General features: G+C 44.9%; 16 non-coding genes across 16 annotated transcripts; all 16 read left to right on the forward strand.

The window, feature by feature from the left end:
- The first annotated feature begins 603 nt into the window (after positions 1-603).
- TRNAG-UCC (transfer RNA glycine (anticodon UCC)) lies at positions 604-675 on the forward strand. Its single transcript has one exon. It is a non-coding gene; the product is annotated as a tRNA-Gly (tRNA).
- Positions 676-1095: 420 nt separating this feature from the next.
- Positions 1096-1167, forward strand: TRNAE-UUC (transfer RNA glutamic acid (anticodon UUC)). Its single transcript has one exon. It is a non-coding gene; the product is annotated as a tRNA-Glu (tRNA).
- Positions 1168-3551: 2384 nt separating this feature from the next.
- TRNAG-UCC (transfer RNA glycine (anticodon UCC)) lies at positions 3552-3623 on the forward strand. Its single transcript has one exon. It is a non-coding gene; the product is annotated as a tRNA-Gly (tRNA).
- Positions 3624-5507: 1884 nt separating this feature from the next.
- TRNAG-UCC (transfer RNA glycine (anticodon UCC)) lies at positions 5508-5579 on the forward strand. Its single transcript has one exon. It is a non-coding gene; the product is annotated as a tRNA-Gly (tRNA).
- A 1885-nt stretch (positions 5580-7464) lies between these two features.
- TRNAE-UUC (transfer RNA glutamic acid (anticodon UUC)) lies at positions 7465-7536 on the forward strand. Its single transcript has one exon. It is a non-coding gene; the product is annotated as a tRNA-Glu (tRNA).
- A 419-nt stretch (positions 7537-7955) lies between these two features.
- Positions 7956-8027, forward strand: TRNAE-UUC (transfer RNA glutamic acid (anticodon UUC)). The gene has a single exon. It is a non-coding gene; the product is annotated as a tRNA-Glu (tRNA).
- A 1404-nt stretch (positions 8028-9431) lies between these two features.
- On the forward strand, positions 9432-9503 carry TRNAG-CCC (transfer RNA glycine (anticodon CCC)). The gene has a single exon. It is a non-coding gene; the product is annotated as a tRNA-Gly (tRNA).
- A 905-nt stretch (positions 9504-10408) lies between these two features.
- TRNAG-UCC (transfer RNA glycine (anticodon UCC)) lies at positions 10409-10480 on the forward strand. Its single transcript has one exon. It is a non-coding gene; the product is annotated as a tRNA-Gly (tRNA).
- Positions 10481-12376: 1896 nt separating this feature from the next.
- Positions 12377-12448, forward strand: TRNAG-CCC (transfer RNA glycine (anticodon CCC)). Its single transcript has one exon. It is a non-coding gene; the product is annotated as a tRNA-Gly (tRNA).
- A 904-nt stretch (positions 12449-13352) lies between these two features.
- Positions 13353-13423, forward strand: TRNAG-UCC (transfer RNA glycine (anticodon UCC)). The gene has a single exon. It is a non-coding gene; the product is annotated as a tRNA-Gly (tRNA).
- Positions 13424-15318: 1895 nt separating this feature from the next.
- On the forward strand, positions 15319-15390 carry TRNAG-CCC (transfer RNA glycine (anticodon CCC)). The gene has a single exon. It is a non-coding gene; the product is annotated as a tRNA-Gly (tRNA).
- A 905-nt stretch (positions 15391-16295) lies between these two features.
- On the forward strand, positions 16296-16367 carry TRNAG-CCC (transfer RNA glycine (anticodon CCC)). Its single transcript has one exon. It is a non-coding gene; the product is annotated as a tRNA-Gly (tRNA).
- A 5833-nt stretch (positions 16368-22200) lies between these two features.
- TRNAE-UUC (transfer RNA glutamic acid (anticodon UUC)) lies at positions 22201-22273 on the forward strand. Its single transcript has one exon. It is a non-coding gene; the product is annotated as a tRNA-Glu (tRNA).
- Positions 22274-24163: 1890 nt separating this feature from the next.
- TRNAG-UCC (transfer RNA glycine (anticodon UCC)) lies at positions 24164-24235 on the forward strand. The gene has a single exon. It is a non-coding gene; the product is annotated as a tRNA-Gly (tRNA).
- A 913-nt stretch (positions 24236-25148) lies between these two features.
- Positions 25149-25220, forward strand: TRNAG-UCC (transfer RNA glycine (anticodon UCC)). Its single transcript has one exon. It is a non-coding gene; the product is annotated as a tRNA-Gly (tRNA).
- Positions 25221-27606: 2386 nt separating this feature from the next.
- On the forward strand, positions 27607-27678 carry TRNAG-UCC (transfer RNA glycine (anticodon UCC)). Its single transcript has one exon. It is a non-coding gene; the product is annotated as a tRNA-Gly (tRNA).
- Positions 27679-27884: the final 206 nt, after the last annotated feature.

Genomic DNA, 27884 nt, shown 5'->3' on the forward strand with positions numbered 1-27884 from the left:
GCCAAATTCAGACACGGCACGTAGCCCAAGCCAACTTTCTGTTACTCTCTGCCCATCGTTACCATGCACGTCTTCCGGATGAACAGCTGAAAGCAGCCTCGCAAATGCTGGCGTCAGTGGTATATAGGTTAGCATAGCTGCCTTCCAAGCAGTTGTCCCGGGTTTGATTCCCTGCCAACGCATCTTTTCTATGTTGCTCTTTTCTAAGTTGTGTTATAATGTGCAAGACGTTGTTTATTCCATTGCACGAAAGCCATTCGGCTGTTTTACGAAAACGCCAAACTATTTTAAAAAGTCAAAGTTTCATGTTTCAGATTATTCTGCAACAAAATAACTTCTGTTGCTGAAGTTGGGCTTACTTTTAATAATGCTTCACCACTGTTAGTGCCATTGCGTTCATTGGCACCTCCACTGCGTCACAGGTAATGAGTCGATATTGGACTCAGAGGCCGCGCTTACAATAATGTTAGCAGTGATCACAACTTTTTAGGCATCCAAATTCAGACACGGCACGGAGCCTCAGCCAATTTTCTGTCACTCTCTGCCCATCGTTGCAATGCAGGTGTTTCGGATGAACAGCTGAAAGCAGCCTCGCAAATGCGGGCGTCGGTGGTATAGTGGTTAGCATAGCTGCCTTCCAAGCAGTTGATCTGGGTTTGATTCCCGGCCGGCGCATCTTTTCTATGTTGCTTTTTTCTAAGTTGTGTTACATTATGCAAACCGCTGTTTGTTCTATTGCACGAAAGTTATTCGGCTGTTTGACGAAAATGCCCGACTATTTTAAAAAGTCAGAGTTTCATGTTTCAGATTCTTCTGACACAAAATAACTTCTGAGGCTCAAGTTTGGCGAACTTCTACTAATGCTTCACCACTGCTAGCGCCTTTACGATCATTGACATCTCCGCTGCGTCACAGGTAACGAGTCGATTGTTCACTCGGAGGCCGCGCTTACAATAATGATAGCAGTGATCACAATTTTTAGGCAGCCAAATTCAGGCACGGCACGGAGCCCAAGCCAACTTTCTGTCACTCTCTGCCCATCGTTACCATGCACGTGTTCCGGATGAAAAGCTGAAAGCAGCCTCGCAAATTCCGGCGTCGGTGGTGTAGTGGTGAGCATAGCTGCCTTTCAAGCTGTTGACCCGGGTTTGATTCCCGGCCGACGCATCTTTTCCATGTTGCTTTTGCTAAGTTGTGTTATATTGTGCAATATGCTGTTTATTCTATTGCACGAAAGCCATTCAGCTGTTTGATGAAAACGCCCGACTATTTTAAAAAGTCAGAGTTTCATGTTTCAGATTCTTCTGCAGCAAAATAACTTCTGAGGCTGCAGTTGGGCTAACTTCTACTAATGCTTCACTACTGTTTGCGCCTTTACATTCATTGACACCTCCGCTGCGTCATAGGTAACGAGTCGATTGTTGACTAAGAGGCCGCGCTTACAATAATGATAGCAGTGATCACAATTTTATAGGCAGCCGAATTCATACAAGGCACGGAGCCCCAGCCACTTTTCTCTCACCCTATGCCCATAGTTACAATGTACGTGTTGGGGATGAACAGCTGAAAGCAGCCTCGCAAATGCCGGCGTCAGTGATATAGTGGTTAGCATAGCTGCCTTCGAAGCAGTTGACCCCGGTTTGATTCCCGGCCGACGCATCTTTGCTATGTTGCTTTTGCTAAGTTGTGTATATTGTGCAATATGCGTTTTATTCTACTGCACGAAAGACATTCGGCTGTTTGACGAAAACGCCCGACTATTTTAAAAAGTCAGAGTTTCATGTTTCAGATTCTTCTGCAGCAAAATAACTTCTGAGGCTGCAGTTGGGCTAACTTCTACTAATGCTTCACTACTGTTTGCGCCTTTACATTCATTGACACCTCCGCTGCGTCATAGGTAACGAGTCGATTGTTGACTAAGAGGCCGCGCTTACAATAATGATAGCAGGGATCACAATTTTTAGGCAGCCAAATTCAGGCACGGCACGGAGCCTCAGCCAATTTTCGGTCACTCTCTGCCCATCGTTACAATGCACATGTTCCGGATGAACAGCTGAAGCAGCCTCGCAAATGCTGGCGTCAGTGGTATAGTGGTTAGCATAGCTGCCTTCTAAGCAGTTGGCCCGGGTTAGATTCCCAGCCGACGCATCTTTTCTTTGTTGCTTTTTCTGAGTGTTGGTACGTTGTGCAATCCACTGTTATTTCTACTGCACGAAAGCCATTCGGCTGTTTAACGAAAACACCCAACTATTTTAAAAAGTCAGAGTTTCATGTTTCAGATTATTCTGCAACAAAATAGCTTCTGACGCTGAAGTTGGGCTAACTTCTAATGATGCTTCACCACTGTTAGCGCCTTTACGTTCATTGACATCTCCGCTGCGTCACAGGTAACGAGTCGATTGTCCACTCAGGGGCCGTGCTTGCAATAATGATAACAGTGATCACAATTTTATAGGCAGCCAAATTCAGACACAGCACGGAGCCGCATCCAATTGTCTGTCACTCTCTGCCCATCGTTACAATGCAAGTGTTCCCGATGAACAGCTGAAAGCAGCCTCGCAAATGCCATCGTCGGTGATATAGTGGTCAGCATAGCTGCCTTCCAAGCAGTTGACCCGGGTTCGATTCCCGGCTCACGCATCTTTTCTTTGTTGCTTTTGCTGAGTTGTGTTACATTGTGCAATACACTGTTAATTCCCTTGCACGAAAGCCATTCGGCTCTTTGACGAAAAGGCCCAATTATTTTAAAAAGTCAGAGTTTCATGTTTCAGATTCTTCTGGCACAAAATAACTTCTGAGGCTCAAGTTGGGCTAACTTCTACTAATGCTTCACCACTGTTGGCGCCTTTACAATCATTGACATCTCCGCTGCGTCACAGGTAACAAGTCGATTGTTCACTCGGAGGCCGCGCTTACAATAATGATAGCAGTGATCACAATTTTCTACGCAGCCAAATTCAGACACGGCACGGAGCCTCAGCCAACTTTCTGTCACTCTCTGCCCATCGTTACAATGCACTTGTTCCGGATGAACAGCTGAAGCAGCTTCGCAAATGCTGGCTTCAGTCGTATAGTGGTAAGCATAGCTGCCTTCCAAGCAGTTGTCCCGGGTTTGATTCCCGGACGGCGCATCTTTTCTATGTTGCTTTTATCTAAGTTGTGTTACATTATGCAAACCGCTGTTTGTTCTATTGCACGAAAGTCATTCGGCTGTTTGACGAAAATGCCCGACTATTTTAAAAAGTCAGAGTTTCATGTTTCAGATTCTTCTGACACAAAATAACTTCTGAGGCTCAAGTTTGGCGAACTTCTACTAATGCTTCACCACTGCTAGCGCCTTTACGATCATTGACATCTCCGCTGCGTCACAGGTAACGAGTCGATTGTTCACTCGGAGGCCGCGCTTACAATAATGATAGCAGTGATCACAATTTTTAGGCAGCCAAATTCAGGCACGGCCCGGAGCCCAAGCCAACTTTCTGTCACTCTCTGGCCATCGTTACCATGCACGTGTTCCGGATGAAAAGCTGAAAGCAGCCTCGCAAATTCCGGCGCCGGTGGTGTAGTGGTTAGCATAGCTGCCTTCCAAGCTGTTGACCCGGGTTTGATTCCCAGCCGACGCATCTTTTCCATGTTGCTTTTGCTAAGTTGTGTTATATTGTGCAATATGCTGTTTATTCTATTGCACGAAAGCCATTCATCTGTTTGATGAAAACGCCCGACTATTTTAAAAAGTCAGAGTTTCATGTTTCAGATTCTTCTGCAAGAAATTAAATTTAGAGGCTGAAGTTGGGCAAACGTCTACTACTGCTTCATTACTGTTAGCGCCTTTACGTTCATTGACACCATCACATGTAACGAGTCGATTGTTGGCTCAGAGGCCTCGCTTATAATAATGATAGCAGTGATCACAGTTTTATAGGCAGCCGAATTCATACAAGGCACGGAGCCCCAGCCACGTTTCTCTCACCCTATGCCCATAGTTACAATGTACGTGTTCGGGATGAACAGCTGAAAGCAGCCTCGCAAATGCCGGCGTCAGTGATATAGTGGTTAGCATAGCTGCCTTCCAAGCAGTTGACCCCGGTTTGATTCCCGGCCGACGCATCTTTTCTATGTTGCTTTTGCTAAGTTGTGTATATTGTGCAATATGCGTTTTATTCTACTGCACGAAAGCCATTCGGCTGTTTGACGAAAACGCCCGACTATTTTAAAAAGTCAGAGTTTCATGTTTCAGGTTCTTCTGCAGCAAAATAACTTCTGAGGCTGCAGTTGGGCTAACTTCTACTAATGCTTCACTACTGTTTGCGCCTTTACATTCATTGACACCTCCGCTGCGTCATAGGTAACGAGTCGATTGTTGACTAAGAGGCCGCGCTTACAATAATGATAGCAGTGATCACAATTTTTAGGCAGCCAAATTCAGGCACGGCATGGAGCCTCAGCCAACTTTCTGTCACTCTCTGCCCATCGTTACAATGCACATGTTCCGGATGAACAGCTGAAGCAGCCTCGCAAATGCTGGCGTCAGTGGTATAGTGGTTAGCATAGCTGCCTTCCAAGCAGTTGTCCCAGGTTTGATTCCCGGCCGACGAATCTTTTCTATGTTGCTTTTGCTAAGTTGTGTTATATTGTGCAATATGCTGTTTATTCGATTGCACGAAAGCCTTTCGGCTGTTTGACGAAAACGCCCGACTATTTTAAAAAGTCAGAGTTTCATGTTTCAGATTCTTCTTCAGCAAAATAACTTCTGAGGCTGATGTTGGGCGAACTTCTACTAATGCTTCACCACTGCTAGCGCCTTTACGATCATTGACATCTCCGCTGCGTCACTGGTAACAAGTCGATTGTTCACTCGGTGGCCGCGCTTACAATAATGATAGCAGTGATCACAATTTTATAGGCAGCGAAATTCAGACACGGCAGGGAGCCTCAGCCGATTTTCTGTCACTCTCTGCCCCTCGTTGCAATGCAGGTGTTCCGGATGAACAGCTGAAGCAGCCTCGCAAATCAGGCGTCAGTGATATATAGGTTAGCATAGCTGCCTTTGAAGCAGCTGTCTCGGGTTTGATTCCCTGCCAACGCATCTTTTCTATGTTGCTCTTTTCTAAGTTGTGTTATAATGTGCAAGACGTTGTTTATTCCATTGCACGAAAGCCATTCGGCTGTTTTACGAAAACGCCAAACGATTTTAAAAAGTCAAAGTTTCATGTTTCAGATTCTTCTGCAACAAAATAACTTCTGTCGCTGAAGTTGGGCTTACTTCTAATAATGCTTCACCAGTGTTAGTGCCTTTGCGTTCATCGGCACCTCCACATCGTCACAGGTAATGAGTCGATATTGGACTCAGAGGCCGCGCTTACAATAATGTTAGCAGTGATCACAACTTTTTAGGCAGCCAAATTCACACACGGCACGGAGCCTCAGCCAATTTTCTGTCACTCTCTGCCCATCGTTGCAATGCACGTGTTTCGGATGAACAGCTGAAAGCAGCCTCGCAAATGCGGGCGTCGGTGGTATAGTGGTTAGCATAGCTGCCTTCCAAGCAGTTGATCTGGGTTTGATTCCCGGCCGGCGCATCTTTTCTATGTTGCTTTTTTCTAAGTTGTGTTACATTATGCAAACCGCTGTTTGTTCTATTGCACGAAAGTCATTCGGCTGTTTGACGAAAACGCCCGACTATTTTAAAAAGTCAGAGTTTCATGTTTCAGATTCTTCTGCAAGAAATTAAATTTTGAGGCTGAAGTTGGGCAAACGTCTACTACTGCTTCATTACTGTTAGCGCCTTTACGTTCATTGACACCATCACATGTAACGAGTCGATTGTTGACTCAGAGGCCTCGCTTACAATAATGATAGCAGTGATCACAATTTTATAGGCAGCCGAATTCATACAAGGCACGGAGCCCCAGCCACTTTTCTCTCACCCTATGCCCATAGTTACAATGTACGTGTTCGGGATGAACAGCTGAAAGCAGCCTCGCAAATGCCGGCGTCAGTGATATAGTGGTTAGCATAGCTGCCTTCCAAGCAGTTGACCCCGGTTTGATTCCCGGCCGACGCATCTTTTCTATGTTGCTTTTGCTAAGTTGTGTATATTGTGCAATATGCGTTTTATTCTACTGCAGGAAAGCCATTCGGCTGTTTGACGAAAACGCCCGACTATTTTAAAAAGTCAGAGTTTCATGTTTCAGATTCTTCTGCAGCAAAATAACTTCTGAGGCTGCAGTTGGGCTAACTTCTACTAATGCTTCACTACTGTTTGCGCCTTTACATTCATTGACACCTCCGCTGCGTCATAGGTAACGAGTCGATTGTTGACTAAGAGGCCGCGCTTACAATAATGATAGCAGTGATCACAATTTTTAGGCAGCCAAATTCAGGCACGGCACGGAGCCTCAGCCAATTTTCGGTCACTCTCTGCCCATCGTTACAATGCACATGTTCCGGATGAACAGCTGAAGCAGCCTCGCAAATGCTGGCGTCAGTGGTATAGTGGTTAGCATAGATGCCTTTCAAGCAGTTGGCCCGGGTTAGATTCCCGGCCGACGCATCTTTTCTTTGTTGCTTTTTCTGAGTTGTGTTACGTTGTGCAATACACTGTTATTTCTACTGCACGAAAGCCATTCGGCTGTTTGACGAAAGGGCCCAACTATTTTAAAAAGTCAGAGTTTCATGTTTCAGATTCTTCTGACACAAAATAACTTCTGAGGCTCAAGTTTGGCGAACTTCTACTAATGCTTCACCACTGCTAGCGCCTTTACGATCATTGACATCTCCGCTGCGTCACAGGTAACGAGTCGATTGTTCACTCGGTGGCCGCGCTTACAATAATGATATCAGTGATCACAATTTTATAGGCAGCGAAATTCAGACACAGCACGGAGCCTCAGCCAATTTTATGTCACTCTCTGCCCATCGTTACAATGCAGGTGTTCCGGATGAACAGCTGAAGCAGCCTCGCAAATGCTGGCGTCAGTCGTATATAGGTTAGCATAGCTGCCTTCCGAGCAGTTGTCCCGGGTTTGATTCCCTGCCGACGCATCTTCTCTATGTTGCTCTTTTCTAAATTGTGTTATAATGTGCAAGACGTTGTTTATTCCATTGCATGAAAGCCAATCGGCTGTTTCACGAAAACGCCCAACTATTTTAAAAAGTCAAAGTTTCATGTTTCAGATTCCTCTGCAACGAAATCACTTCTGAGGCTGATGTTGGGCTAACTTCTACCAATGCTTCACTACTGTTAGCGCATTTACATTCATTGACATCTCCGCTGCGTCACAGGTAACGAGTCGATTGTTCACTCGGAGGCCGCGCTTACAATAATGATAGCAGTGATCACAATTTTTAGGCAGCCAAATTCAGGCACGGCACGGAGCCCAAGCCAACTTTCTGTCACTCTCTGCCCATCGTTACCATGCACGTGTTCCGGAGGAAAAGCTGAAAGCAGCTTCGCAAATTCCGGCGTCGGTGGTGTAGTGGTTAGCATAGCTGCCTTTCAAGCTGTTGACCCGAGTTTGATTCCCGGCCGACGCATCTTTTCTATGTTGCTCTTTTCTAAGTTGTGTTATAATGTGCAAGACGTTGTTTATTCCATTGCACGAAAGCCATTCGGCTGTTTTACGAAAACGCCAAACTATTTTAAAAAGTCAAAGTTTCATGTTTCAGATTCTTCTGCAACAAAATAACTTCTGTCGCTGAAGTTGGGCTTACTTCTAATAATGCTTCACCACTGTTAGTGCCTTTGCGTTCATCGGCACCTCCACTGCGTCACAGGTAATGAGTCGATATTGGACTCAGAGGCCGCGCTTACAATAATGTTAGCAGTGATCACAATTTTTAGGCAGCCAAATTCAGGCACGGCACGGAGCCTCAGCCAATTTTCGGTCACTCTCTGCCCATCGTTACAATGCACATGTTCCGGATGAACAGCTGAAGCAGCCTCGCAAATGCTGGCGTCAGTGGTATAGTGGTTAGCATAGCTGCCTTTCAAGCAGTTGGCCCGGGTTAGATTCCCGGCCGACGCATCTTTTCTTTGTTGCTTTTTCTGAGTTGTGTTACGTTGTGCAATACACTGTTATTTCTACTGCACGAAAGCCATTCGGCTGTTTGACGAAAGGGCCCAACTATTTTAAAAAGTCAGAGTTTCATGTTTCAGATTCTTCTGACACAAAATAACTTCTGAGGCTCAAGTTTGGCGAACTTCTACTAATGCTTCACCACTGCTAGCGCCTTTACGATCATTGACATCTCCGCTGCGTCACAGGTAACGAGTCGATTGTTCACTCGGTGGCCGCGCTTACAATAATGATATCAGTGATCACAATTTTATAGGCAGCGAAATTCAGACACGGCACGGAGCCTCAGCGAATTTTCTGTCACTCTCTGCCAATCGTTACAATGCACGTGTTCGGGATGAACAGCTGAAAGCAGCCTCGCAAATGCCGGCGTCAGTGATATAGTGGTTAGCATAGCTGCCTTCCAAGCAGTTGACCCCGGTTTGATTCCCGGCCGACGCATCTTTTCTATGTTGCTTTTGCTAAGTTGTGTATATTGTGCAATATGCGTTTTATTCTACTGCAGGAAAGCCATTCGGCTGTTTGACGAAAACGCCCGACTATTTTAAAAAGTCAGAGTTTCATGTTTCAGATTCTTCTGCAGCAAAATAACTTCTGAGGCTGATGTTGGGCTAACTTCTACCAATGCTTCACTACTGTTAGCGCCTTTACATTCATTGACATTTCCGCTGCGTCACAAGTAACGAGTCGATTGTTAGCTAAGATGCCGCGCTTACAATAATAATAGCATTGATCACAATTTTATAGGCAGCGAAATTCAGACACGGCACGGAGCCTCAGCGAATTTTCTGTCACTCTCTGCCCATCGTTACAATGCACGTGTTCCCGATGAACACTTGAAAGCAGCCTCGCAAATGCCGGCGTCGGTGGTATAGTGGTTATCATAGCTGCCTCCCAAGCAGTTGACCCGAGTTTGATTCCCAGCCGACGCACCTTTTCTAAGTTGCTCTTTTTCAAGTTGTGGTATATTGTGCAATACGCTGTTTATTCTATTGCACGAAAGCCATTCGGCTGTTTGATGAAAACGCCCGACTATTTTCAAAAGTCAGAGTTTCATGTTTCAGATTCTTCTGCAAGAAATTAAATTTTGAGGCTGAAGTTGGGCAAACGTCTACTACTGCTTCAACACTGTTAGCGCCTTTACGTTGATTGGCAACTCCGCTGCGTCACAGGTAATGAGTCGATTGTTGACTCAGAGGCCGCGCTTACAATATTAATAGCATTGATCACAATTTTATAGGCAGCCAAATTCAGACACGGCATGGAGCCCTAGACAATTTTCTGTTACTCTCTGCCCATCGTTACAATGCACGTGTTCCCGATGAACACCTGAAAGCAGCCTCGCAAACGCCGGCGTCGGTGGTATAGTGGTTAGCATAGCTGCCTCCCAAGCAGTTGACCCGGGTTTGATTCCCAGCCGACGCACCTTTTCTATGTTGCTCTTTTTCAAGTTGTGGTATATTGTGCAATACGCTGTTTATTCTATTGCACGAAAGCCATTCGGCTGTTTGATGAAAACGCCCGACTATTTTAAAAAGTCAGAGTTTCATGTTTCAGATTTTTCTGCAAGAAATGAACTTTTGAGGCTGAAGTTAGGCAAACGTCTACTACTGATTCAACACTGTTAGCGCCTTTACGTTCATTGAGACCATCACATGTAACGAGTCGATTGTTGACTCAGAGGCCTCGCTTACAATAATGATAGCAGTGATCACAATTTTATAGGCAGCCGAATCCATACAAGGCACGGCGCCCCAGCCAATTTTCTCTCCCCCTATGCCCATAGTTACAAAGTACGTGTTCCGGATGAACAGCTAAAAGCAGCCTCGCAAATGCAGGCGTCGGTGGTATAGTGGTTAGCATAGCTGCCTTCCAAGCAGTTTATCTGGGTTTGATTCTCGGCCGGCGCATCTTTTCTATGTTTTTTTTTCTAAATTGTGTTATAATGTGCAAGACACTGTTTATTCCATTGCATGAAAGCCATTCGGCTGTTTCACGAAAACGCCCAACTATTTTAAAATGTCAAAGTTTCATGTATAAGATTCTTCTGCAGCGAAATAACTTCTGAGGCTGATGTTGGGCTAACTTCTACTAATGCTTCACTACTGTTAGTGCCTTTACATTCATTGACACTTCCGATGCGTCACAAGTAACGAGTCGATTGTTGGGTAAGAGGCCGTGCTTACAATGATAATAGCATTGATCACAATTTTATAGGCAGCCAAATTCAGACACGGCACGGAGCCCTAGACAATTTTCTGTTACTCGCTGCCCATCGTTACAATGCACGTGTTCCCGATGAACAGCTGAATGCAGCCTCGCAAATGCCGGCGTCAGTGGTATAGTGGTTAGCATAGCTGCCTTCCAAGCAGTTGGCCCGGGTTCGATTCCCGGCCGACGCATCTTTTCTTTGTTGCTTTTGCTGAGTTGTGTTACGTTGTGCAATACACTGTTATTTCTACTGCACGAAAGCCATTCGGCTGTTTGACGAAAGGGCCCAACTATTTTAAAAAGTCAGAGTTTCATGTTTCAGATTCTTCTGACACAAAATAACTTCTGAGGCTCAAGTTTGGCGAACTTCTACTAATGCTTCACCACTGCTAGCGCCTTTACGATCATTGACATCTCCGCTGCGTCACAGGTAACGAGTCGATTGTTCACTCGGTGGCCGCGCTTACAATAATGATAGCAGTGATCACAATTTTATAGGCAGCGGAATTCAGACACGGCACGGAGCCTCAGCCAATTTTCTGTCACTCTCTGCCCATCGTTACAATGCAGTTGTTCCGGATGAACATCTGAAGCAGCCTCGCGAATGCTGGCTACAGTGGTATATAGGTTAGCATAGCTGCCTTCCAAGCAGTTGTCCCGGGTTTGATTACCTGCCGACGCATCTTTTCTATGTTGCTCTTTTCTAAATTGTGTTATAATGTGCAATACGCTGTTTATTCCATTGCATGAAAGCCAATCGGCTGTTTCACGAAAACGCCCAACTATTTTAAAAAGTCAAAGTTTCATGTTTCAGATTCTTCTGCAGCGAAATAACTTCTGAGGCTGATGTTCGGCTAACTTCTACCAATGCTTCACTACTGTTAGCGCCTTTATATTCATTGACATCTCCGCTGCGTCACAAGTAACGAGTCGATTGTTGGCTAAGAGGCCGCGCTTACAATAATAATAGCATTGATCACAATTTCATAGGCAGCGAAATTCAGACACGGCACGGAGCCTCAGCCAATTTTCTGTCACTCTCTGCCCATCGTTACAATGCAGGTGTTCCGGATGAACAGCTGAAGCAGCCTCGCAAATGCTGGCGTCAGTCGTATATAGGTTAGCATAGCTGCCTTCCAAGCAGTTGTCCCGGGTTTGATTCCCTGCCGACGCATCTTTTCTATGTTGCTCTTTTATAAATTGTGTTATAATGTGCAAGACGCTGTTTATTTCATTGCATGAAAGCCAATCCGCTGTTTTACTAAAACGCCCAACTATTTTAAAAAGTCAAAGTTTCATGTTTCAGATTCTTCTGCAGCGAAATAACTTCTGAGGCTGATATTGGGCTAACTCTACCAATGCTTCACTACTGTTAGCGCCTTTACATTCATTGACAACTCCGCTGCGTCACAAGTAACGAGTCGATTGTTGGCTAAGACGCCGCGCTTACAATAATAATAGCATTGATCACAATTTTATAGGCAGCCAAATTCAGACACGGCACGGAGCCCTAGACAACTTTCTGTTACTCTCTGCCCATCGTTACAATGCACGTGTTCCCGATGAACACCTGAAAGCAGCCTCACAAATGCCGGCGTCGGTGGTATAGTGGTTATCATAGCTGCCTCCCAAGCAGTTGACCAAGGTTTGATTCCCAGCCGACGCACCTTTTCTAAGTTGCTCTTTTTCAAGTTGTGGTATATTGTGCAATACGCTGTTTATTCTATTGCACGAAAGCCATTCGGCTGTTTGATGAAAACGCCCGACTATTTTCAAAAGTCAGAGTTTCATGTTTCAGATTCTTCTGCAAGAAATTAAATTTTGAGGATGAAGTTGGGCAAACGTCTACTACTGCTTCAACACTGTTAGCGCCTTTACGTTGATTGGCAACTCCGCTGCGTCACAGGTAATGAGTCGATTGTTGACTCAGAGGCCGCGCTTACAATATTAATAGCATTGATCACAATTTTATAGGCAGCCAAATTCAGACACGGCATGGAGCCCTAGACAATTTTCTGTTACTCTCTGCCCATCGTTACAATGCACGTGTTCCCGATGAACACCTGAAAGCAGCCTCGCAAATGCCGGCGTCGGTGGTATAGTGGTTAGCATAGCTGCCTCCCAAGCAGTTGACCCGGGTTTGATTCCCAGCCGACGCACCTTTTCTATGTTGCTCTTTTTCAAGTTGTGGTATATTGTGCAATACGCTGTTTATTCTATTGCACGAAAGCCATTCGGCTGTTTGATGAAAACGCCCGACTATTTTAAAAAGTCAGAGTTTCATGTTTCAGATTTTTCTGCAAGAAATTAACTTTTGAGGCTGAAGTTGGGCAAACGTCTACTACTGATTCAACACTGTTAGCGCCTTTACGTTCATTGACACCATCACATGTAACGAGTCGATTGTTGACTCAGAGGCCTCGCTTACAATAATGATAGCAGTGATCACAATTTTATAGGCAGCCGAATCCATACAAGGCACGGAGCCCCAGCCAATTTTCTCTCATCCTATGCCCATAGTTACAATGTACGTGTTCCGGATGAACAGCTAAAAGCAGCCTCGCAAATGCAGGCGTCGGTGGTATAGTGGTTAGCATAGCTGCCTTCCAAGCAGTTTATCTGGGTTTGATTCTCGGCCGGCGCATCTTTTCTATGTTTTTTTTCTAAATTGTGTTATAATGTGCAAGACACTGTTTATTCCATTGCATGAAAGCCATTCGGCTGTTTCACGAAAACGCCCAACTATTTTAAAAAGTCAAAGTTTCATGTTTAAGATTCTTCTGCAGCGAAATAACTTCTGAGGCTGATGTTGGGCTAACTTCGACTAATGCTTCACTACTGTTAGCGCCTTTACATTCATTGACACTTCCGATGCGTCACAAGTAACGAGTCAATTATTGGGTAAGAGGCCGTGCTTACAATGATAATAGCATTGATCACAATTTTATAGGCAGCCAAATTCAGACACGGCACGGAGCCCTAGACAATTTTCTGTTACTCTCTGCCCATCGTTACAATGCACGTGTTCCCGATGAACAGCTGAATGCAGCCTCGCAAATGCCGGCGTCAGTGGTGTAGTGGTTAGCATAGCTGCCTTCCAAGCAGTTGGCCCGGGTTCGATTCCCGCCGACGCATCTTTTCTTTGTTGCTTTTGCTGAGTTGTGTTACGTTGTGCAATACACTGTTATTTCTACTGCACGAAAGCCATTCGGCTGTTTGACGAAAGGGCCCAACTATTTTAAAAAGTCAGAGTTTCATGTTTCAGATTCTTCTGACACAAAATAACTTCTGAGGCTCAAGTTTGGCGAACTTCTACTAATGCTTCACCACTGCTAGCGCCTTTACGATCATTGACATCTCCGCTGCGTCACAGGTAACGAGTCGATTGTTCACTCGGTGGCTGCGCTTACAATAATGATAGCAGTGATCACAATTTTATAGGCAGCGAAATTCAGACACGGCACGGAGCCTCAGCCAATTTTCTGTCACTCTCTGCCCATCGTTACAAGTCAGGTGTTCCGGATGAACAGTTGAAGCAGCCTCGCGAATGCTGGCTACAGTGGTATATAGGTTAGCATAGCTGCCTTCCAAGCAGTTGTCCCGGGTTTGCTTCCCTGCCGACGCATCTTTTCTATGTTGCTCTTTTCTAAATTGTGTTATAATGTGCAAGACGCTGTTTATTCCATTGCATGAAAGCCAATCGGCTGTTTCACGAAAAGGCCCAACTATTTTAAAAAGTCAAAGTTTCACGTTTCAGATTCTTCTGCAGCGAAATAACTTCTGAGGCTGATGTTGGGCTAACTTCTACCAATGCTTCACTACTGTTAGCGCCTTTACATTCATTGACATCTCCGCTGCGTCACAAGTAAAGAGTCGATTGTTGGCTAAGAGGTCGTGCTTACAATGATATTAGCATTGATCACAATTTTATAGGCAGCCAATTTCAGACACGGCACGGAGCCCTAGACAATTTTATGTTACTCTCTGCCCATCGTTACAATGCACGTGTTCCCCATGAACAGCTGAATGCAGCCGCGCAAATGCCGGCGTCGGTGGTATAGTGGTTAGCATAGCTGCCTTCCAAGGAGATGACCCGAGTTTGATTCCCGGCCGACGCATCTTTTCTATGTTTTTTTTCTGAATTGTGTTATAATGTGCAAGACGCTGTTTATTCCATTGCATGAAAGCGATTCGGCTGTTTCACGAAAACGCCCAACTATTTTAAGAAGTCAAAGTTTCATGTTTAAGATTCTTCTGCAGCAAAATAACTTCTGAGGCTGATGTTGGGCTAACTTCTACCAATGCTTCACTACTGTTAGGTCTTTTACATTCATTGACATCTCCGCTGCGTCACAAGTAACGAGTCGATTGTTGGCTAAGAGGCCGCGCTTACAATAATAATAGCATTGATCACAATTTTATAGGCAGCGAAATTCAGACACGGCACGGAGCCTCAGCCAATTTTCTGTCACTCTCTGCCCATCGTTACAATGTACGTGTTCCGGATGAACACCTGAAAGCAGCCTCGCAAATGCCGGCGTCGGTGGTATAGTGGTTAGCATAGCTGCCTCCCAAGCAGTTGACCCGGTTTGATTCCCAGCCGACGCACCTTTTCTAAGTTGCTCTTTTTCAAGTTGTGGTATATTGTGCAATACGCTGTTTATTCTATTGCACGAAAGCCATTCGGCTGTTTGATGAAAATGCCCGACTATTTTAAAAAGTCAGAGTTTCATGTTTCAGATTCTTCTGCAAGAAATTAAATTTTGAGGCTGAAGTTGGGCAAACGTCTTCTACTGCTTCAACACTGTTAGCGCCTTTACGTTCATTGGCAAATCCGCTGCGTCACAGGTAATGAGTCGATTGTTGACTCAGAGGCCGCGCTTACAATATTAATAGCATTGATCACAATTTTATAGGCAGCCAAATTCAGACACGGCATGGAGCCCTAGACAATTTTCTGTTACTCTCTGCCCATCGTTACAATGCACGTGTTCCCGATGAACACCTGAAAGCAGCCTCGCAAATCCCGGCGTCGGTGGTATAGTGGTTAGCATAGCTGCCTCCCAAGCAGTTGACCCGGGTTTGATTCCCAGCCGACGCACCTTTTTTATGTTGCTCTTTTTCAAGTTGTGGTATATTGTGCAATACGCTGTTTATTCTATTGCACGAAAGCGATTCGGCTGTTTGATGAAAACGCCCGATTATTTTAAAAAGTCAGAGTTTCATGTTTCAGATTTTTCTGCAAGAAATTAACTTTTGAGGCTGAAGTTGGGCAAACGTCTACTACTGATTCAACACTGTTAGCGCCTTTACGTTCATTGACACCATCACATGTAACGAGTCCATTATTGACTCAGAGGCCTCGCTTACAATAATGATAGCAGTGATCACAATTTTATAGGCAGCCGAATCCATACAAGGCACGGAGCCCCAGCCAATTTTCTCTCATCCTATGCCCATAATTACAATGTACGTGTTCCGGATGAACAGCTAAAAGCAGCCTCGCAAATGCAGGCGTCGGTGGTATAGTGGTTAGCATAGCTGCCTTCCAAGCAGTTTATCTGGGTTTGATTCTCGGCCGGCGCATCTTTTCTATGTTTTTTTTTCTAAATTGTGTTATAATGTGCAAGACACTGTTTATTCCATTGCATGAAAGCCAATCGGCTGTTTCACGAAAACGCCCAACTATTTTAAAAAGTCAAAGTTTCATGTTTAAGATTCTTCTGCAGCGAAATAACTTCTGAGGCTGATGTTGGGCTAACTTCTACTAATGCTTCACTACTGTTAGCGCCTTTACATTCATTGACACTTCCGCTGCGTCACAAGTAACGAGTCGATTGTTGGCTAAGACGCCGCGCTTACAACAATAATAGCATTGATCACAATTTTATAGGCAGCCAAATTCAGACACGGCACGGAGCCCTAGACAATTTTCTGTTACTCTCTGCCCATCGTTACAATGCACGTGTTCCCGATAAACACCTGAAAGCAGTCTCGCAAATGCCGGCGTCGGTGGTATAGTGGTTAGCATAGCTGCCTCCCAAGCAGTTGACCCGGGTTTGATTCCCAGCCGACGCACCTTTTCTAAGTTGCTCTTTTTCAAGTTGTGGTATATTGTGCAATACGCTGTTTATTCTATTGCACGAAAGCCATTCGGCTGTTTGATGAAAACGCCCGACTATTTTAAAAAGTCAGAGTTTCATGTTTCAGATTCTTCTGCAAGAAATTAAATTTTGAGGCTGAAGTTGGGCAAATGTCTACTACTGCTTCAACACTGTTAGCGCCTTTACGTTCATTGGCAACTCCGCTGCGTCACGGGTAATGAGTCGATTGTTGACTCAGAGGCCGCGCTCACAATAATAATAGCAGTGATCACAATTTTATAGGCAGCCAAAATCAGACAAGGTGCGGAGGCTCAGCCAATTTTTTGTCACCCTCTGCCCATCGTTGCAATGCACGTGTTTCGGATGAACAGCTGAAAGCAGCCTCGCAAATGCGGGCGTCGGTGGTTTAGGGGTTAGCATAGCTGCCTTTCAAGCAGTTGACCCTGGTTTGATTCCCAACCGACGCACCTTTTCTATGTTGCTTTTTGCTAAGTTGTGTTTAATGTGCAATACGTTGTTTATACTATTGCACGAAAGCCATTCGGCTGTTTGACGAAAACGCCCAACTACTTTAAAAAGTCAGAGTTTCATGTTTCAGAATATTCTGCAGCAAAATAACTTCGGAGGTCGATATTGGGCTAACTTCTACTAATGCTTCACTACTGTTAGCGCCTTTACGTTCATTGACACCTCCGCTGCGTCACAGGTAACGAGTAGATTGTTGACTCAGAGGCCGCGCTTACAATAATGATAGCAGTGATCACAATTTTATAGACAGCCAAATTCAGACACGGCACAAAGCCCTAGACATTTTTCTGTCACTCTCTGCCCATCGTTACAATGCACGTGTTCCCGATGAACAGCTGAAGCAGCCTCGCAAATGCTGGCGTCAGAGGTATAGTGGTTAGTATAGCTGCCTTCCAAGCAGTTGTCTCAGGTTTGATTCCTGGCCGACGCATCTTTTCTATGTTGCTCTTTTCTAAGTTGTGTTATATTGTGCAAGACGCTGTTTATTCCATTGCACGAAAGCCATTCGGCTGTTTCACGAAAACAGCCAACTATTTTTAAAAGTCAGAGTTTCATGTTTCAGAATCTTCTGCAAGAAAATAACTTTTGAGGCTGAAGTTGGGCAAACGTCTACTACTGCTTCAACACTGTTAGTGCCTTTACGTTCATTGACACCTTCACTGCGTCTCAGGTAACAAGTCGATTGTTGACTCGGAGGCCGCGTTTACAATAATGATAGCAGTGATCACAATTTTATAGGCAGCCAAATTAAAGACACGGCACGGAGCCTCAGCCAATTTTCTGTCACTCTCTGCCCATCGTTGCAATGCACGTGTTCCGGATGAACAGCTGAAAGCAGGCTCGCAAATGCGGGCGTCAGTGGTATAGTGGTTAGCAAAGCTGCCTTCCAAGCAGTTTATCTGGGTTTGATTCCCGGCCGGCGCATCTTTTCTGTGTTGCTTTTTTCTAAGTTGTGTTATATTGTGCAATATGCTGTTTATTCTATTGCACGAAAGCCATTCGGCTGTTTGATGAAAACGGCCGACTATTTTAAAAAGTCAGAGTTTCATGTTTCATATTCTACTGCAACAATATAACTTCTGAGGTTGAAGAGATGCAAACTTCTACTACTGCTTCACCACTGTTAGCACCTTTACGTTCATTGACACCTCCGATGCGTCACAGGTAACAAGTCGATTGTTGACTCAGAGCCCGCGCTTACAAAAATTATAGCAGTGATCACAATTTCATAGGCAGCCAAAATCAGACAAGGTGCGGAGGCTCAGCCAATTTTTTGTCACCCTCTGCCCATCGTTGCAATGCACGTGTTCCGGATGAACAGCTGAAAGCAGCCTCGCAAATGCGGGCGTCGGTGGTATAGTGGTTAGCAATGCTGCCTTCCAAGCAGTTGACCCTCGTTTGATTCCCGGCCGGCGCATCTTTTCTGTGTGGCTTTTTTCTAAGTTGTGTTATAATGTGCAAGACGCTGTTTATTCCATTGCACGAAAGCCATTTGGCTGTTTCACGAAAACGCCCAACTATTTTAAAAAGTCAGAGTTTCATGTTTCAGAATCTTCTGCAAGAAAATAACTTTTGAGGCTGATGTTGGGCTAACTTCTACTAATGCTTCACTACTGTTAGCGCCTTTACGTTCATTGACACCTCCGCTGCGTCACAGGTACCGAGTCGATTGTTGACTCAGAGGCCGCGCTTACAATAATGATAGCAGTGATTACAATTTCATAGGCAGCCAAATTCAGACACGGCACGAAGCCCTTGACAATTTTCTGTCACTCTCATCCCATCGTTACAATGCAGGTGTTCCCGATGAACAGCTGAAGCAGCCTCGCAAATGCTGGCGTCAGTGGTATAGTGGTTAGTATAGCTGCCTTCCAAGCAGTTGTCCCAAGCTTGATTCCTGGCCGACGCATCTTTTCTATGTTGCTCTTTTCTAAGTTGTGTTATAATGTGCAAGACGCTGTTTATACTATTTCATGAAAGCAATTCGGCTGTTTGAAGAAAACGCCCGACTATTTTAAAAAGTCAGAGTTTCATGTTTCAGATTCTACTGCAACAAGATAACTTCTGAGGTTGAAGTGTGGCAAACTTCTACTACTGCTTCACCATTGTTAGCGCCTTTACGTTCATTGACACCTCCGCTGCGTCATACCTAATGAGTGGATTGTTGACTCAGAGGTCGCGCTTACAATAAAGATAGCAGTGATCACAATTTTATAGGCAGCCAAATTCAGACAAGGCGCGGAGCCTCAGCCAATTTTCTGTCACTCTCTGCCCATCGTTACAAAGCACGTGTTCCCGATAAACAGCTGAAAGCAGCCTCGCAAATGCTGGCGTCTGTGGTATAGTGGTTAGTAGAGCTGCCTTCCAAGCAGTTGTCCCAGGTTTGATTCCTGGCCGACGCATCTTTTCTATGTTGCTCTTTTCTAAGTTGTGTTATAATATGCAAGACGCTGTTTATTCCATTGCACTAAAGCCATTCGGCTGTTTGACGAAAAGGCCCAACTATTTTAAAAAGTCCGAGTTTCATGTTTCAGATTCTTCTGACACAAAATAACTTCTGAGGCTCAAGTTGGGCTAACTTCTACTAATGCTTCACCACTGTTAGCGCCTTTACGATCATTGACATCTCCGCTGCGTCACAGGTACCGAGTCGATTGTGGATTCGGAGGCCACCCTTACAATAATGATAGCAGTGATCACAATTTTATAGGCAGCCAAAATCAGACACGGTACGGAGCCTCAGCCAATTTCCTGTCACTCTTTGCCCATCTTACAATGCACTTGTTTTGGATTAACAGCTGAAGCAGCCTCGCAAATATTGGCGTCAGTGGTATAGTGGTTAGTATAGCTGCCTTCAAAGCAGTTGTCCCGGGTTTGATTCCCGGCCGACGCATCTTTTCTATGTTGCTTTTGCTAAGTTAGTTTATATTGTGCAATACACTGTTATTTCCATTGCACGAAAGCCATTCGGCTGTTTGACGAAAAGGCCCAACTATTTTAAAAAGTCAGAGTATCATGTTTCAGATTCTTCTGACACAAAATAACTTCTGAGGCTCAAGTTGGGCTAACTTCTACTATTGCTTCACCACTATTAGCGCCTTTACGATCATTGGCATCTCCGCTGCGTCACAGGTAACGAGTCGATTGTGGACTCGGAGGCCACCCTTACAATAATAATAGGAGTGATCACAATTATATAGGCAGCCAAATTCAGACACGGCACGGAGCCTCAGCCAATTTCCTGTCAATCTTTGCCCATCGTTACAATGCACGTGTTCCGGATGAACAGCTTAAGCAGCCTCGCAAATGCTGGCGTCAGTGGTATAGTGGTTAGTATAGCTGCCTTTCAAGCAGTTGTCCCAGGTTTGATTCCCGGCCGACGCATCTTTTCTATGTTGCTTTTTTCTAAGTTGTGTTACACTGTGCAATCCGCTGTTTGTTCTATTGCACGAAAGCCATTCGTTTGTTTGACAAAAACGCCCGACTATTTTGAAACTCAGAGTTTCATGTTTCAGATTCGTCTGCAAGAAAGTAAGTTTGAGGCTTAAGTTGGGCAAACGTCTACTACTGCTTCGACACTGTTAGCGCCTTTACGTTCATTGACACCTCCACTGCGTCTCAGGTAACGAGTCGATTGTTGACTCAGAGGCCGCGTTTACAATAATGATAGCAGTGATCACAACTTTATAAGCAGTCAAAATCAGAGACGGGACGGAGCACCAGACAATATTCTATCACTCTCTGCCCATCGCTACAATGCACGTGTTTTGAATGAACAGCTGAAAGCAGCCTCGCAAACGCTGCCGTCGGTGGTATAGTAGTTAGCATAGCTGCCTTCCGAGCAGTTGACACTGGTTTGATTCTCAGCCGACGCACCTTTTCTATGTTGCTTTTTTCTAAGTTGTGTTATAATGTGCAATACGCTGTTTATACTATTGCTCGAAAACCTTTCGGCTGTCTCACGAATACGCCCATATATTTTGAAAAGTCAAAGTTTCATGTTTCAGATTCTTCTGCAGCAAAATAACTTCCGAGGCTGATGTTGGGCTAACTTCTACTAATGCTTCACTACTGTTAGCGCCTTTACGTTATAGACACCTTCGCTGCGTCACAGGTAACGAGTCGATTGTTGACTCAGAGGCCGCGCTTACAATAATGATAGCAGTGATCACAGATTTATAGGCAGCCAAATTCAGACACGGGAGAGAGCACCAGGCAATATACTATCACTCTCTGCCCATCGTAACAAAGGACGTGTTCTGGATGAACAGTTGAAAGCAGCCTCGCAAATGCAAGCGTCGGTGATATGGTGGTTAGCATAGCTGCCTTCCAAGCAGTTGACCCGGGTTTGATTCCCACCCGACGCACCTTTTCTATGTTGCTCTTTTTCAAGTTGTGGTATATTGTGCAATACACTGTTTATTCTACTGCACGAAAGCCATTCGGCTGTTTCACGAAAACGCCCAACTATTTAAAAAGTCAGAGTTTCATGTTTCACATTCTTCTGCAACAAAATAACTTCTGACGCTGAAGTTGGGCTTACTTCTAATAATGCTTCACCACTGTTAGTGCCTTTGCGTTCATTGACACCTCCGCTGCGTCACAGGTGACGAGTCGATATTTGACTCAGAGGCCGCGCTTACAATAATGATAGCAGTGATCACAGATTTATAGGCAGCCGAATTCAGACACGGGAGAGAGCACCAGGTTATATTCTGTCACTCTCTGCCCATCGTAACAATGGACGTGTTCCGGATGAACAGCTGAAAGCAGCCTCGCAATTGCAAACGTCGGTGATATGGTGGTTAGCATAGCTGCCTTCCAAGCAGTTGACCCGGGTTTGATTCCCAGCCGACGCAACTTTTCTATGTTGCTCTTTTTGAAGTTGTGGTATATTGTGCAATACGCTGTTTATTCTACTGCACGAAAGCCATTCGGCTGTTTCACGAAAACGCCCAACTATTTAAAAAGTCAGAGTTTCATGTTTCACATTCTTCTGCAACAAAATAACTTCTGACGCTGAAGTTGGGCTTACTTCTAATAATGCTTCACCACTGTTAGTGCCTTTGCGTTCATTGACACCTCCGCTGCGTCACAGGTGACGAGTCGATATTTGACTCCGAGGCCGCGCTTACAATAATGATAGCAGTGATCACAACTTTTTAGGCAGCCAAATTCAGACACGGCACGGAACCTCAGCCAATTTTCTGTCACTCTCTGCCCATCGTTGCAATGCACGTGTTCCGGATGAACAGCTGAAAGCAGCCTCGAAAATGCGGGCGTCGGTGGTATAGTGGTTAGCATAGCTGCCTTTCAAGCAGTTTGATCTGGGTTTGATTCCCGGCCGACGCAACTTTTCTTTGTTGCTTTTACTAAGTTATGTTATATTGTGCATTATGCTTTTTATTCTATGGCACGAAAGCCATTCGGCTCTTTGATGAAAACGCCCGACTATTTTAAAAAGTCAGAGTTTCATGTTTCAGAATCTTCTGCAATAAAATAACTTTTGAGGCTGAAGTGTGGCAAACGTCTACTAATGCTTCAACACTGTTAGTGCCTTTGCGTTCATTGACACCTCCGCTGCGTCACAGGTGACGAGTCGATATTTGACTAAGAGGCCGCGCTTACAATAATGATAGCAGTGATCACAGATTTATAGGCAGCCAAATTCAGACACGGGAGAGAGCACCAGGCAATATTCTATCACTCTCTGCCCATCGTAACAATGGACGTGTTCTGGATGAACAGCTGAAAGCAGCCTCGCAAATGCAAACGTCGGTGATATGGTGGTTAGCATAGCTGCCTTCCAAGCAGTTGACCCGGGTTTGATTCCCAGCCGACGCACCTTTTCTATGTTGCTCTTTTTCAAGTTGTGGTATATTGTGCAATACGCTGTTTATTCTACTGCACGAAAGCCATTCGGCTGTTTCACGAAAACGCCCAACTATTTAAAAAGTCAGAGTTTCATGTTTCACATTCTTCTGCAACAAAATAACTTCTGACGCTGAAGTTGGGCTTACTTCTAATAATGCTTCACCACTGTTAGTGCCTTTGCGTTCATTGACAACTCCGCTGCGTCACAGGTGACGAGTCGATATTTGACTCAGAGGCCGCGCTTACAATAATGATAGCAGTGATCACCACTTTTTAGGCAGCCAAATTCAGACACGGCACGGAACCTCAGCCAATTTTCTGTCACTCTCTGCCCATCGTTGCAATGCACGTGTTCCGGATGAACAGCTGAAAGCAGCCTCGCAAATGCGGGCGTTGGTGGTATAGTGGTTAGCATAGCTGCCTTTCAAGCAGATTGATCTGGGTTTGATTCCCGGCCGGCACATCTTTTCTATGTTGCTTTTTTCTAAGTTGTGTTATAATGTGCAATACGCTGTTTATACTATAGCACGAAAGCCATTCGGCTGTCTCACGAAAACGCCCAACCATTTTAAAAAGTCAAAGTTTCATGTTTCAGATTCTTCTGCAGCAAAATAACTTCTGAGGCTGATGTTGGGCTAACTTCTAATAATGCTTCACCACTGTTAGCGCCTTTACGTTCATTGACACCTCCGCTGCGTCACAGGTAACGAGTCGATTGTTGACTAAAAGGCCGCGCTTACAATATTGATAGCAGTGATCACAATTTTATACTCAGCCGAATTCAGACACGGCAAGGAGCCCCAGCCAATTTTCTGTCACCCTCTGCCCATTGTTACAATGTACGTGTTCCGGATGAACAGCTGAAAGCAGCCTCGCAAATGCCGGCGTCAATGGTATGGTGGTTAGCATACCTGCCTTCCAAGCAGTTGACCCGGGTTCGATTCCCGGCCGACGCATCTTTTCTTTGTTGCTTTTGCTGAGTTGTGTTACGTTGTGCAATACACTGTTATTTCTACTGCACGAAAGCTATTCGGCTGTTTGATGAAAACGCCCGACTATTTTAAAAAGTCAGAGTTTCATGTTTCAGATTCTTCTGCAAGAAAATAACTTTTGAGACCGAAGTTGGGCAAATGTCTACTAATGCTTTAACACTGTTAGCGCCTTAACGTTCATTGACACCGTCACAGGTAACGAGTCGATTGTTGACTCAGAGGCCTAGCTTACAATAGTGATAGCAGTGATCAAACTTTTATACGCAACCGAATTCAGACACGGCATGCAGCCTCAGCCAATTTTCTGTCACTCTCTGCCCATCGTTGCAATGCACTTGTTCCGGATGAACAGCTGAAAGCAGCCTCGCAAATGCGGGCGTCGGTGGTATAGTGGTTAGCATAGCTGCCTTCCAAGCAGTTGATCTGGGTTTGATTCCCGGCCGGCGCATCTTTTCTATGTTGCTTTTTTCTAAGTTGTGTTACATTGTGCAATCCGCTGTTTGTTCTATTGCACGAAAGCCATTCGGCTGTTTAAAGAAAACGCCCGACTATTTTAAAAAGTCAGAGTTTCATGTTTCAGATTCTTCTGACACAAAATAACTTCTGAGGCTGATGTTGGGCTAACTTCTACTAATGCTTCACTGCTGTTAGCGCCTTTACATTCATTGACACCTCCGCTGCGTCATAGGTAACGAGTCGATTGTTGACTAAGAGGCCTCGCATACAAGAATGATAGAAGTCATCACAATTTTATACGCAGCCGCATTCAGACCCGGCACGGAGCCCCAGCCAATTTTCTGTCACCCTCTGCCCATAGTTACAATGTACGTGTTCCGGATGAACAGCTGAAAGCAGCCTCGCAAATGCCGGCGTCGGTGGTAACGTGGTTAGCATAGCTGCCTTCCAAGCAGTTAAACCGGGCTCGATTCCCGGCCGACGCATCTTTTCTTTGTTGCTTTTGCTGAGTTGTGTTACATTGCGCAATACACTGTTATTTCCATTGCACGAAAGCCATTCGGCTGTTTGATGAAAAGGCCCAACTATTTTAAAAAGTCAGAGTTTCATGTTTCAGATTGTTCTGACACAAAATAACTTCTGAGGCTCAAGTTGGGCTAACTTCCACTAATGCTTCACCACTGTTAGCGCCTTTACGATCATTGACATCTACGCTGCGTCATAGGTAACAAGTCGATTGTTGACTCGGAGTCCACGCCTACAATAATGATAGCAGTGATCACATTTTTATAGGCAGCCGAATTCAGACACGGCACGGAGCCTCAGCCAATTTTCTGTCACTCTTTGCATATCGTTACAATGCACGTGTTCCGGATGAACAGCTGAAAGCAGCCTCGCATATGCCAGCGTCGGTGGTATAGTGGTTAGCATAGCTGCCTTCCAAGCAGTTGACCCGGGTTCAATTCCCGGCCGACGCATCTTCTCTTTGTTGCTTTTTTTGAGTTGTGTTACATTGTGCAATACACTGTTATTTCCATTGCACGAAAGCCACTTGGCTGTTTGACGAAAAGGCCAAACTATTTTAAAAAGTCAGAGTTTCATGTTTCAAATTCTTCTGCAAGAAAATAACTTTTGAGGCTGAAGTTGGGCAAACGTCTACTATTGCTTCAACACTGTTAGCGCCTTTACGTTCGTTGACAACTCCACTGCGTCACAGGTAACGAGTCGATTGTTGACTCAGAGGCCACGTTTACAATAATGATAGCAGTGATCACAATTTTATAGGCAGCCAAATTCAGACACGGGACGGAGCACCAGGCAATATTCTATAACTCTCTACCCATCGTTTCAATGCACGTGTTCCGGATGAACAGCTGAAAGCACCCTCGCAAAAGCTGCCGTCAGTGGTATAGTTGTTAGCATAGCTGCCTTCCAAGCAGTTGTCCCGGTATTCATTCCCGGCCGACGCATCTTTTCTATGTTGCTTTTGCTAAGTTGTGTTACATTGTGCAATCCACTGTTTGTTCTATTGCACGAAAGCCATTCGGCTGGTTGACGAAAACGCCCAACTATTTTAAAAAGTCAGAGTTTCATGTTTCAGATTCTTCTGCAACAAGATAACTTCTGACGCTGAAGTTGGGCTTACTTCTATTATTGCTTCACCACTGTTAGTGCCTTTGCGTTCATTGACACCTCCGCTGCGTCACAGGTAACGAGTCGATATTTGACTCGGAGGCCGTGCTTACAATAATGATAGCAGTGATCACAACTTTTTAGGCAGCCAAATTCAGACACGGCACGGAGCCTCAGCCCATTTTCTGTCACTCTCTGCCCATCGTTGCAATGCACGTGTTCCGGATGAACAGCTGAAAGCAGCCTCGCAAATGCGGGCGTCGGTGGTATAGTGGTTAGCATAGCTGCCTTCCAAGCAGTTGTTCGGGTTTGATTCCCGGTCGACGCATCTTTTCTATGTTGCTTTTGCTAAGTTATGTTATATTGTGCAATATGCTGTTTATTCTATTGCACGAAAGCCATTCAAATGTTTGATGAAAACGCCCGACAATTTTAAAAGTCAGAGTTTCATGTTTCAGATTCTTCTGCAAGAAAATAACTTTTCAGGCTGAAGTTGGGCAAACGTCTACTACTGCTTCAATACTGTTAGCGCCTTTACGTTCATTGACAACTCCACTGCGTCACAGGTAACGAGTCGATTGTTGACTCAGAGGCCGCGTTTACAATAATGATAGCAGTCATCACAATTATATAGGCAGCCAAATTCAGAGATGGGACGAAGCACAAGGCAATATTCTATCACTCTCTACCCATCGTTACAATGCACGTGTTCCGGATGAACAGCTGAAAGCAGCCTAGCAAACGCTGCCGTCAGTGGTATAGTGGTTAGCATAGCTGCTTTCCAAGCAAATAACCCTGGTTTGATTCCCGGCCGACGCATCTTTTCTATGTTGCTTTTGCTAAGTTGTGTTACATTGTGCAATCCGCTGTTTGTTCTATTGCACGAAAGCCATTCGGCTGTTTGACGAAAACGCCCGACTATTTTAAAAAGTCAGAGTTTCATGTTTCAGATTCGTCTGCAAAAAAATAACTTTTTAGGCTGAAGTTGGGCAAACGTCTACTACTGCTTCAACACTGTTAGCGCCTTTACGTTCGTTGACAACTCCACTGCGGTACAGGTAACGAGTCGATTGTTGACTCAGAGGCCGCGTTTACAATAATGATAGCAGTGATCACAATTTTATAGGCAGCCAAATTCAGACACGGGACGGAGCACCAGGCAATATTCTATCACTCTCAACCCATCGGTTCAATGCACGTGTTCCGGATGAACAGCTGAAAGATGCATCGAAAACGCTGCCGTCGGTGGTATAGTGGTTAGCATAGCTGCCTTCCAAGCAGTTGTCCAGGGTTTGATTCCCGGCCGACGCATCTTCTCTATGTTGCTCTTTTCTAAGTTGTGTTATAATGTGCAAGACGCTGTTTATTCCATTGCACGAAAGCCATTCGGCTGTTTCACGAAAACGCCCAACTATTTTAAAAAGTCAGAGTTTCATGTTTCAGATTCTTCTGCAACAAGATAACTTCTGACGCTGAAGTTGGGCTTACTTCTAATATTGCTTCACCACTGTTAGTGCCTTTGCGTTCATTGACACTTCCGCTGCGTCACAGGTAACGAGTCGATATTTGACTCGGAGGCCGTGCTTACAATAATGATAGCAGTGATCACAACTTTTAGGCAACCAAATTCAGACACGGCACGGAGCCTCAGCCAATTTTCTGTCACTCTCTGCCCATCGTAGCAATGCACGTGTTCCGGATGAATAGCTGAAAGCAGCCTCGCAAATGCGGGCGTCGGTGGTATAGTGGTTAGCATAGCTGCCTTCCAAGCAGTTGTCCCGAGTTTGATTCCCGGCCGACGCATCTTTTCTATGTTGCTTTTGCTAAGTTATGTTATATTGTGCAATATGCTGTTTATTCTATTGCGCGAAAACTATTTGGCTGTTTGATGAAAACGCCCGACTATTTTAAAAAGTCAGTGTTTCATGTTTCAGATTCTTCAGCAAGAAAATAACTTTTGAGGCTGAAGTTGGGCAAACGTCTACTACTGCTTAAACACTGTTATCGCC

The sequence above is a fragment of the Rhipicephalus microplus genome, chromosome 8 (assembly GCF_043290135.1).
Source record: "Rhipicephalus microplus isolate Deutch F79 chromosome 8, USDA_Rmic, whole genome shotgun sequence".
NCBI lineage: Eukaryota > Metazoa > Arthropoda > Arachnida > Ixodida > Ixodidae > Rhipicephalus > Rhipicephalus microplus.